At 54.8% G+C, this 12,235-nt stretch overlaps 1 protein-coding gene across 9 annotated transcripts in view; it reads right to left on the bottom strand.

Annotated features, from left to right (window-relative positions):
- Positions 1-12,235, bottom strand: part of LOC125446913 (leucine-rich repeat and immunoglobulin-like domain-containing nogo receptor-interacting protein 1) — a 527,574-nt gene that overhangs the window by 460,884 nt on the left and 54,455 nt on the right. For 7 of the 9 annotated variants that reach the window (XM_059640147.1, XM_059640153.1, XM_059640152.1 and 4 more), the window contains exon 2: positions 5,416-5,609. The gene's annotated coding sequence lies outside the window, so the exon portion shown is untranslated. The remainder of the gene's footprint in view (positions 1-5,415; positions 5,610-12,235) is intronic. The other 2 variants (XM_059640151.1, XM_059640150.1) reach the window with 1 other exon arrangement.

Here is a 12,235-nt window from a genome sequence, read left to right as displayed (position 1 = left end):
TCTGGTCAGCCTGGATGTGTTGGACCAAATGGTCTGATTCCATGCTGTATATCTGTATGACTCTTAAGTATTTTTGTAACTTGTCAGGGTTTGGAAGATGTAACTGCCTTTCTGTGGGACCAGAGAGCAGCAGTGAAACCAGGGAGGAATATTTGCGATTTGGCTGAAGGGGGCTATGTAGGTTACGAATGTTACATTCAACTGAACAAACAGTCTGTCAGCTCTCCACTGAACAAGCAGAGAGAGGGAGACAGCGACAGAGAGAGAGAGAGAGATTAATTAGGACATTTCAACAGGGGCATCAATAAGGGGAGCTTACACCAGCTTCATTTAAAGATAAGCTGGCTCAAACGGGTCAAGCCAAGGACAGAGAGTGGTCAATTTTCTGAGTTTTTGGTTTGCCTTTGGGAGCTCAATGCCTGTGTGATGTCTGACAGAAATGTTGCGTTGTAAAGTCTACACTTCGCATTAATCCCACGATTGGAGCTGCCTTGGCCAGACACTAGCAGATGATAAATGTTTCTTCACCATTCACTTTTTCACAGTTCACCATCAGCTAAATATTCAACAAGCTGCAGCTGGCTGTACTTTCTGCATCACTGTTAATGGCTGGAGAAATACTTAGAGCGTGAGGGAGTGAGTGAGGGAGTGAGGGAGTGAGAGAGTGAGAGGGAGGGAGTGAGGGAGTGAGTGAGGGACTGAGTGAGGGAGTGAGAGAGTGAGTGAGGGAGTGAGGGAGTGAGACAGTGAGTGAGAGAGTGAGTGAGAGTGAGTGAGAGAGTGTGAGGGAGGGAGTGAGGGAGTGACGGAGTGAGCGGGTGAGACAATGAGTGAGAGAGTGAGTGAGAGAGTGTGAGGGAGGGAGTGAGGGAGTGAGTGAGGGAGTGAGGGAGTGAGGGAGAGAGTGAGGGAGTGAGTGAGGGAGAGAGTGAGGGAGAGAGTGAGGGAGAGAGCGAGGGAGGGAGTGAGGGAGAGAGTGAGGGAGGGAGTGCTCATACAAAGCGAAGGGCACAATCACCTGGAGCAATCTGCACACAATCCCCCCCATCACCCTCACGGCCAGCATCCCACCCCACACACCCTGTCTAACTGGGGGGGTGGGGAACGGTGGGGGCAGCTGGGGGTCGTGGGGAACAGTGGGGACAGCAGGTGGGTGGGGAACTGTGAGGACAGCTGGGGGGTGGGGAACAGTGAGGACAGCTGGGGGGGTGGGGAACTGTGAGGACAGCTGGGGGGGCCGTGGGGAACTGTGAGGACAGCTGGGGGTGGGGAGCAATGGGGACAGCTGGGGGGTGGGGAACAGTGGGGACATCTGGGGGGGTGGGGAACAGTGGGGACAGCTGTGGGGGGGGGCGTGGGGAACAGTGAGGACAGCTGGGGGGTGGGGAACAGTGGGGACAGCTGGGGGGTGGGGAACAGTGGGGACAGCTGGGGGGTGGGGAGCAGTGAGGACAGCTGGGGGGTGGGGAACGGTGAGGACATCTGGGGGGGTGGGGAACAGTGAGGACAGCTGGGGGGGTGGGGAACAGTGAGGACAGCAGGGGGGTGGGGAACTGTGAGGACATCTGGGGGGTGGGGAACGGTGAGGACTGCTGGGGGGTGGGGAACAGTGAGGACATCTGGGGGGTGGGGAACGGTGGGGACAGCTGGGGGGTGGGGAACAGTGAGGACATCTGGGGGGTGGGGAACGGTGAGGACAGCTGGGGGGTGGGGAACAGTGAGGACATCTGGGGGGTGGGGAACAGTGAGGACAGCTGGGGGGTGGGGAACGGTGAGGACAGCTGGGGGGTGGGGAACAGTGAGGACATCTGGGGGGTGGGGAACAGTGAGGACAGCTGGGGGTGTGGGGAACAGTGAGGACAGCTGGGGGGTGGGGAACGGTGAGGACAGCTGGGGGGTGGGGAACGGTGGGGACTGCTGGGGGTGTGGGGAACAGTGGGGACAGCTCGGGGGGTGGGGAACAGTGGGGACTGCTGGGGGTGGGGAACAGTGGGGACTGCTGGGGGTGTGGGGAACAGTGGGGACAGCTCGGGGGGTGGGGAACAGTGGGGACTGCTGGGGGTGTGGGGAACAGTGGGGACTGCTGGGGGTGTGGGGAACAGTGGGGACAGCTCGGGGGGTGGGGAACAGTGGGGACTGCTGGGGGTGTGGGGAACAGTGGGGACAGCTCGGGGGGTGGGGAACAGTGGGGACAGCTCGGGGGGTGGGGAACAGTGGGGACTGCTGGGGGTGTGGGGAACAGTGGGGACTGCTGGGGGTGTGGGGAACAGTGGGGACAGCTCGGGGGGTGGGGAACAGTGGGGACTGCTGGGGGGTGGGGAACAGTGCTGTCTCTGTTCGGTTTGTGAGAAATGTTTACACACTGTGAGAGACCAGGCCCAGGTGCCCAGCAGCTTCCCCTGAGATGGGAATACTATAACTCCTGACTCCCACTACCCAGGCTCCTGCCTGCAGATACCAGGCTGGGGCAGCAGCATGCCTGGTACAGAGTGGAGAGGCTGAAGCAGGAATGCCAATGGAGGGGCATCCCTCCAAACTGCACTGTGTCGGAAAGTTGGGCCCAGGGGCCCGTTATAGTAATCAGCACCACGGCCCCGTCGCTGTGCCCAAACACTGAGCCAGGGCCATTCCCCTCAATGCTGCAGTGTTCAGTATCGAGCGAAGAGAAACGCCATCAAATTCTACCATCACTGATAGCAATGTCAAACCATCTCACCGAAAACAAGAGATAACAAGTCTGATAACATTTCCGAAGAAGGGTCTAGGCCCAAAATGTCGGCTTCCCTGATCCTCAGATGCTGTCTGACCTGCTGTGTTCCTCCAGCTCTACACTGTGTTATTCCTGCTCCTCTGATGCTGTCTGACCTGCTGTGTTCCTCCAGCTCTACACTGTGTTATTCCTGTCCCTCTGATGCTGCCTGACCTGCTGTGTTCCTCCAGCCCCACACTGTGTTATTCCTGCTCCTCTGATGCTGTCTGACCTGCTGTGTTCCTCCAGCTCTACACTGTGTTATTCCTGCTCCTCTGATGCTGTCTGACCTGCTGTGTTCCTCCAGCCCCACACTGTGTTATTTCTGCTCCTCTGATGCTGCCTGACCTGCTGTGTTCCTCCAGCTCTACACTGTGTTATTCCTGCTACTCTGATGCTGTCTGACCTGCTGTGTTCCTCCAGCTCTACACTGTGTTATTCCTGCTCCACTGATGCTGCCTGACCTGCTGTGTTCCTCCAGCCCCACACTGTGTTATTCCTGCTCCTCTGATGCTGTCTGGCCTGCTGTGTTCCTCCAGCTCTACACTGTGTTATTCCTGCTCCTCTGATGCTGCCTGACCTGCTGTGTTCCTCCAGCCCCACACTGTGTTATTCCTGCTCCTCTGATGCTGTCTGGCCTGCTGTGTTCCTCCAGCTCTACACTGTGTTATTCCTGCTCCTCTGATGCTGTCTGACCTGCTGTGTTCCTCCAGCCCCACACTGTGTTATTCCTGCTCCTCTGATGCTGTCTGACCTGCTGTGTTCCTCCAGCTCTACACTGTGTTATTCCTGCTCCTCTGATGCTGCCTGACCTGCTGTGTTCCTCCAGCCCCACACTGTGTTATTCCTGCTCCTCTGATGCTGCCTGACCTGCTGTGTTCCTCCAGCTCTACACTGTGTTATTCCTGCTCCTCTGATGCTGCCTGACCTGCTGTGTTCCTCCAGCCCCACACTGTGTTATTCCTGCTCCTCTGATGCTGTCTGACCTGCTGTGTTCCTCCAGCTCTACACTGTGTTATTCCTGCTCCTCTGATGCTGTCTGACCTGCTGTGTTCCTCCAGCCCCACACTGTGTTATTCCTGCTCCTCTGATGCTGTCTGACCTGCTGTGTTCCTCCAGCTCTACACTGTGTTATTCCTGCTCCTCTGATGCTGCCTGACCTGCTGTGTTCCTCCAGCCCCACACTGTGTTATTCCTGCTCCTCTGATGCTGCCTGACCTGCTGTGTTCCTCCAGCTCTACACTGTGTTATTCCTGCTCCTCTGATGCTGTCTGACCTGCTGTGTTCCTCCAGCTCTACACTGTGTTATTCCTGCTCCTCTGATGCTGCCTGACCTGCTGTGTTCCTCCAGCCCCACACTGTGTTATTCCTGCTCCTCTGATGCTGTCTGGCCTGCTGTGTTCCTCCAGCCCCACACTGTGTTATTCCTGCTCCTCTGATGCTGTCTGACCTGCTGTGTTCCTCCGGCTCTACACTGTGTTATTCCTGCTCCTCTGATGCTGTCTGACCTGCTGTGTTCCTCCAGCCCCACACTGTGTTATTCCTGCTCCTCTGATGCTGTCTGACCTGCTGTGTTCCTCCAGCTCTACACTGTGTTATTCCTGCTCCTCTGATGCTGTCTGACCTGCTGTGTTCCTCCAGCTCTACACTGTGTTATTCCTGCTCCACTGATGCTGCCTGACCTGCTGTGTTCCTCCAGCCCCACACTGTGTTATTCCTGCTCCTCTGATGCTGTCTGGCCTGCTGTGTTCCTCCAGCTCTACACTGTGTTATTCCTGCTCCTCTGATGCTGTCTGACCTGCTGTGTTCCTCCAGCCCCACACTGTGTTATTCCTGCTCCTCTGATGCTGTCTGACCTGCTGCGTTCCTCCAGCTCTACACTGTGTTATTCCTGCTCCTCTGATGCTGCCTGACCTGCTGTGTTCCTCCAGCTCTACACTGTGTTATTCCTGCTCCTCTGATGCTGTCTGACCTGCTGCGTTCCTCCAGCCCCACACTGTGTTATTCCTGCTCCTCTGATGCTGTCTGACCTGCTGTGTTCCTCCAGCCCCACACTGTGTTATTCCTGCTCCTCTGATGCTGTCTGACCTGTTGTGTTCCTCCAGCTCTACACTGTGTTATTCCTGCTCCTCTGATGCTGTCTGACCTGCTGTGTTCCTCCAGCTCTACACTGTGTTATTCCTGCTCCTCTGATGCTGCCTGACCTGCTGTGTTCCTCCAGCTCTACACTGTGTTATTCCTGCTCCTCTGATGCTGTCTGACCTGCTGTGTTCCTCCAGCCCCACACTGTGTTATTCCTGCTCCTCTGATGCTGTCTGACCTGCTGTGTTCCTCCAGCTCCACACTGTGTTATTCCTGCTCCTCTGATGCTGCCTGGCCTGCTGTGTTCCTCCAGCTCCACACTGTGTTATCTCAGATAACAAACCTTTTGGTTTTATGTATCAGGCCTGGTGTAATAATAACTGTTATCAGTCAGTGATTACCCTGAACAGAACAAGGCCAGGCCACAAGCACCACGCTCCCCCCTGCCACCTTCGCTGCCATCCCTCCCACAGAGTGATGGGCTCAGACCAAGCTGTGATGAGCTGTGGCCCACACCGTCATCACTCATTCATCAAACCCACGTGGCCCTTTCACCAGCAGCTTTCTGTTAATGGTTTCCTTACCTGCCGGGGCCCCAGGGCAGGGGTTGGGGGGTTGGTTTGAGGGGATTGAGGTGGGCGTTACTTCCACAAGGATATTGTCAACAATCCCGACTAACCTAGATGTCAAATCACCAGGAAATTTGCAGTCCAGGCCACTCTCGACAAGCCACAGAGTTCATCTGGAAAACCTCACCACCACAGCCACGGCCAGTAACCTGCAGAAAGGAAATGGAACAGAAATGTTGGAACTGGTTCAGGTGTTAAACAGAATTTGTTCTCTTTTTTAAGCGTAGTGGGGAAAGCGGTTATTCAGGGTCTGTGTCAGGTCCCCGCTCTGCCTGCCTCACTCACCAACAACAACCTCCATTTGTATAGCACCTCCAAAACCTACAGCAACATCCCATGGTGCCTCCCAGTGCTCACTGAGGCGCACGGCAAGATATTATAAGTGGATAAGTCAAAACCCAATCAATTGGATCAGTTCCATGATGGAGCAGAGACAGCTACAGATCAGAAGAATGCTCTGAAAGCTATGGGCACCCTCCCACCTCAAACTATCTAGTTCGCCCAGCACTGTACTAATCCACAGAGGTTCCTGAATTACCAACTCCACAACCTTAAAGGCTCTTCGACCCATCGGGTCTGCGTCAGTCAAAACCAACCACCTGACTATTCTATGTCCAGCCCTTGGCCCATAGCCTTGTACGCCTTGGCATCATGAGGACACATCTAAATACCTCCTAAAGGGTGTCTGCCTCTCCCACCCTTAAAGGTGGCCAGTCCCAGATTGCCCCCACCCTCTGAGTTAAAACATTTCTCCCCTGAGCCCCCTGCCCCTTACCTTCAAATCTATACCCCGGGTCAAGATCCCTCCTCCAAGGGGAAGTGGATCTTCCTACATACCTAGTCTATGCCCCCATAATTTTATACATCCCAATCATTTGCCCCCTCTCGGTCTCCTTTGCTCCAAGGAAAATAACCCCCCAACTCCGAGGGGATGTTAAGGGGTTCTGAGGAAGGGCCACCGTACCTGACACGTTAATTCTGACAATTTTTCTTCACAGATGCTGCCAGAGCTGCTGAGCTTTACCAGCAACTTCTGTCTTTGTTCTTGACTTACAGCTTCCGCGGTTCTTTCGGATTTTAATTAAGGTCGTTATTCCTGTTTTCAAACTCTGCTCCATGCTGCAGCCTCCCTGCCCCGTTCATCTCCGCCAACATCACAACTCAGTGTGCACCCCCAGATGTGGCCTTTCGAACAATTTCCGAGGGCCATCACCCTGCGCTTGGGGATAGTTGTTCCACCAGTGTTTCAGTGGGGCCCACGCACGACAGTTCTCACTGTCAGGGTGGCCCGGAGAAAGTTTCAAACTGGGAGTTGGGTGGGGGGTTGAGTGAGTGGGGTGTGGGGGTTTGTTGGATAGCGATGGAGACCATGGGGGTGGGGTGGTCCTCCCTGACCCCACCCTGTATCCAGTTTCTGACAGGCACCCCACTCTGTACCCAGTTTCTAACAGGTACCCAACCCTGTACCCAGTTTCTGACAGGAACATCACCCTGTACCCAGTTTCTGATAGGGACCCCACCCTGTACCCAGTTTCTGATAGGGACCCCACCCTGTACCCAGTTTCTAACAGGTAACCAACCCTGTACCCTGTTTCTGACAGGGACCCCACCCTGTACCCAGTTTCTGACAGGTACCCAACCCTGTACCCAGTTTCTGACAGGGACCCCACCCTGTACCCAGTTTCTGACAAGGACCCCACCCTGTACCCAGTTTCTGACAGGTACCTCACCCTGTACCCAGCACCTGACAGGAACACCACCCTCTACCCCGTTTCTGACAGGTACCCCACCCTGTACCCAGCCCCTGACAGGAACATCACCCTGTACCCAGTTTCTGACAGGCACCTCACCCTGTACCCAGTTTCTAACATGTACCTCACCCTGTACCCAGTTTCTGACAGGGACCCCAGCCTGTACCCAGTTTCTGACAGGGACCCCACCCTGTACCCAGTTTCTGACAGGTACCTAACTCTGTACCCAGTTTCTAACAGGTACCCAACCCTGTACCCAGTTTCTGACAGGGACCCCACCCTGTACCCAGTTTCTGACAGGGATCCCAGCCTGTACCCAGTTTCTGACAGGTACCTCACCCTGTACCCAGCCCCTGACAGGAACACCACCCTGTACCCAGTTTCTGACAGGCACCTCACCCTGTACCCAGCCCCTGACAGGAACATCACCCTGTACCCAGTTTCTGACAGGCACCTCACCCTGTACCCAGTCTCTAACATGTACCTCACCCTGTACCCAGTTTCTGACAGGTACCCCACCCTGTACCCAGTTTCTGACAGGCACCTCACCCTGTGCCCAGTTTCTGAAACTGTAGACGTGCTGTAGGCTGATAATGAATGAATAAGGAAAAGTATGAAATTCAGTGTCATGTCGATCCTGCCACAGATTCCAGATTTGACCAGATGTGCTACTCTTCCTGATGTTCTTTTAAAACTACCAGTGAATGCCAACACAATGCGTGACACCAGCACGCTCCGACGACACCAACGAGCCAGCCAGCAACATCACAAACAGGTCAACACTCTCTCGGCGTTTCCCTGGGTGAACCCTGTCCAGCACTCAGCACACGGCCACATTAACTGCTCATTAAAACTGAGAGTAAGCCTGTAGCCAGCTGGGACGCGAGCACCCTCCTCCGCGCAAACCACACCCCAAATAACAGAGTGACACTCTCCAAGGCTCTGAGTTCACAGTGAGACCAGGAACCCAAACCAGGGGAAGTCGCCAAGGGGTGGGGATGGGGTACAGTGATTTCTCTGGGATTGTTGTGCATCTTTGGGATTCTGTTTCCCACAGGGCAGTGGAAGTTTTCTGTTGAGTATATTTGGGACAGAGATTAAACAGATCTTTGGCCGGGAGTGTGCAGGGCGGCGTTGGTGAGATGAATCATATAGTGGTGCAACAGGTTGAAAGCTCTGAGAGCTCCAATTGCAGTTCCTGTTTCAGTTTGAATCCAAGGTTCATTGGATGGACTTGGCTTGAAGAAAATGAAACATTTTTCTGATGTAAAACATATTGACTTGAATGATTCATCATCCTCTTCTCTCCTGGCCAGGGAATCTCTCCATGTTGTAAATGCTGCTGCTTCTGTAATGGCCCCCTCTGCAGAGGGAGTGCAGTTAAAGTGACTGAATCCTCCAGCATTCAAGTTGATTTCAATACACTTAGCGCCCTTGTGGGAATGTTATTCAGCCAGCCTCATGTTCATCAGGATTCCTTTCAGTAAACCTGCTCTCTCCGCGATCACCCCACGTACACTCCCAGAGCCCGTCGCAAGGTGGGCTGCTAACTCAGTCACTCACTCACTGCTCCTGCTTTCGCCCACCTTGTGGTCTCATTCCCGACAAAGGACCCCCATTGCCAGACATTTTCCAATCAAGGGATTCTTCCAAATGTTCCCCAAGATCCCAAACTTCCCAATAACCACAGGGAAACACGGCAGATGCTGCAAATCTGAGCCTAAACCACACAATGCCTGCTCAACAGGTGAGGCATCACCAGCTGAGAGGAGACGATTGGGTGTGACAGGTCAGTTCAACGGCTCTGTCAGAAACATGGAGCTTTACTCTGTATCTAACCCCGTGCTGTCCCTGCTCTGGGACTGTGTGATGGGGGAACGGTGTATAGGGAGCTTTACTCTGTATCTAACCCTGTGCTGTCCCTGCCCTGGGACTGTGTGATGGGGAAACGGTGTAGAGAGAGCTTTACTCTGTATCTAACCCAGTGCTGTCCCTGCCCTCGGACTGTGTGATGGGGGAACGGTGTAGAGGGAGCTTTACTCTGTATCTAACCCCATGTTGTCCCTGCCCTGGGACTGTGTGATGGCAGAACGGCATAGAGAGAGCTTTACTCTGTATCTAACCCCGTGCTGTCCCTGCCCTCGGACTGTGTGATGGGGGAACGGTGTAGAGGGAGCTTTACTCTGTATCTAACCCCGTGCTGTCCCTGCCCTGGGACTGTGTGATGGCAGAACGGTGTAGAGAGAGCTTTACTCTGTATCTAACCCCGTGCTGTCCCTGCCCTGGGACTGTGTGATGGCGGAACGGTGTAGAGGGAGCTTTACTCTGTATCTAACCCCGTGCTGTCCCTGTCCCTGGGAGTGTTTGATGGGGGAACAATGTAGAGGGAGCTTTACTCTGTATCTAACCCTGTGCTGTCCCTGCCCTGGGACTGTGTGATGGCGGAACCATGTAGAGGAAGCTTTACTCTGCATCTAACCCTGTGCTGTTCCTGCCCTGGGACTGTGTGATGGGGGAATGATGTAGAGGGAGCTTTACTCTGTATCTAACCCCGTGCTGAACCTGCCCTGGGACTGTGTGATGGCAGAACAGCGTAGAGAGAGCTTTACTCTGTATCTAACCCCGTGCTGTCCCTGCCCTGGGACTGTGTGATGGGGGAATGGTGTAGAGAGAGCTTTACTCTGCATCTAACCCTGTGCTGTCCCAATCCTGGGAGTATTTGATGGTGGCAGGGCGTGGAGGGAACAGTGTAGATGGACCTTTACTCTGTATCTAACCCCGTGCTGTCCCTGCCCTGGGAGTGTTTGATGGGGGAATGGTGTAGAGGGAGCTTTACTCTCTGTCTTTCCCTGGGCTGTCCCTCTGGTTTTGGATGCTCAGCGTTTGGGAAAGCTGTTGTTATAAAAATTCTCAACAACCACCCAGTCACCTGTACACTCCCACCCCCACAGTCACATTGTCGTCTCTACACCCCCACCCCCACAGTCACATTGTCACCTGTACACCCCACACCCCCACAGTCACATTGTCGCCTGTACACCCCCACCCCCACAGTCACATTGTCGTCTGTACACCCCCACCCCCACGGTCACATTGTCACCTGTACACACCCCAGTCCCACGGTCACATTGTCACCTGTACACTCCCCACCCCCACAGTCTCTTTGTCACCTGTACACGCCCACCCCACAGTCACAATGTCACTTGTACACCACCCACCCCCACAGTCACATTATCACCTGTACACCCCCAGGGTCACATTGTTGCCTGTACACCCCCCATGGCCACATTGTCACCTGTACACCTCCCACCCCCACAGTCACATTGTCACTTGTACAACCCCCACCCCCACAGTCACATTGTCACCTGTACACACCCCCACGGTCACATTGTCACCTGTACACCCCCACCCCCACAGTCACATTGTCACTTGTACACCCCCCACCCCCACAGTCACATTGTCACCTGTAGACACCCCCACGGTCACATTGTCACCTGTACACCCCCCACCCCCACAGTCACATTGTCACCTGTACATCCCCACCCCCACAGTCACATTGTCACCTGTAGACACCCCCTCAGTCACATTGTCACCTGTACACCCCCACCCCCACAGTCACATTGTCACCTGTACACCCCCACCCCATAGTCACATTGTCACTTGTACAACCCCCGCCCCACAATCACATTGTCAACTGTCCACGCCCCAAGGTCACATTGTCACTGTACATCCACCACCGCCACAGTCACATTGTCACCTGTACACCCCCACCCCACAGTCGCATTGTCACCTGTACACCCCCCACCCCCACAGTCACATTGTCACCTGTACACCCCCACCCCACAGTCACATTGTCACTTGTACAACCCCCACCCCCACAGTCACATTGTCAACTGTCCGCCCCCCACCCCCACAGTCACATTGTCACTTGTACACCCCCACGGTCGCATTGTCACCTGTACACCCCCACCCCCACAGTCACATTGTTGTCTGTACAACACCCACCCCCATGGTCACATTGTCATCTGTACACCCCTCACTCCCACAGTCACATTGTCACCTGTACATCCCCACCCCCACAGTCACATTGTCACTGTAGACACCCCCACAGTCACATTGTCACCTGTACACCCCCACCCCCACAGTCACATTGTCACCTGTACACCCCCACCCCATAGTCACATTGTCACTTGTACAACCCCCGCCCCCACAGTCACATTGTCAACTGTCCACGCCCCAAGGTCACATTGTCACTGTACATCCACCACCGCCACAGTCACATCGTCACCTGTACACCCCCACCCCCACAGTCACATTGTCACTTGTACACCCTGACCCCCACAGTCACATTGTCACCTGTACACCCCGACCCCCACAGTCACATTGTTGTCTGTACAACACCCACCCCCATGGTCACATTGTCACCTGTACACCCCTCACCCCCATAGTCACATTGTCACCTGTACACCCCCCAAGGTCACATTGTCATCTGTACACCCCCCACCCCCATGGTCACATTGTCACCTGTACACCCCCACAGTCACATTGTCACCTGTACACCCCCACCCCCACGGTCACATTGTTGCCTGTACACCTCCCACCCCCACAGTTACATTGTCACCTGTACACCCACCATGGTCACATTGTCACCTGTACACCCCCACCCCCACAGTCACATTGTCACCTGTACACCCGCCATGGTCACATCGTCACCTGTACACCCCCACCCCCACAGTCACATTGTCACTTGTACACCCTGACCCCCACAGTCACATTGTCACCTGTACACCCCGACCCCCATGGTCACATTGTTGCCTGTACTCCCCCCACGGTCACATTGTCACCTGTACACCCCGACCCCCACAGCCACGTTGTCACTTGTACGTCCCCCACCCCACAGTCACATTGTCACTTGTACGTCCCCCATGCCCACGGTCACATTGTCACCTGCCCCAGCCTGAGCCAAGCCCATTAAACTGGCCGAGCTCAGTGAACCATTGCAGTAATAGCTGATTGAATATTAC

This window comes from Stegostoma tigrinum, chromosome 36 (genome assembly GCF_030684315.1).
Source record: "Stegostoma tigrinum isolate sSteTig4 chromosome 36, sSteTig4.hap1, whole genome shotgun sequence".
Classification (NCBI taxonomy): Eukaryota; Metazoa; Chordata; class Chondrichthyes; order Orectolobiformes; family Stegostomatidae; genus Stegostoma; species Stegostoma tigrinum.
This window is presented reverse-complemented; position numbering and strand designations above follow the sequence as displayed.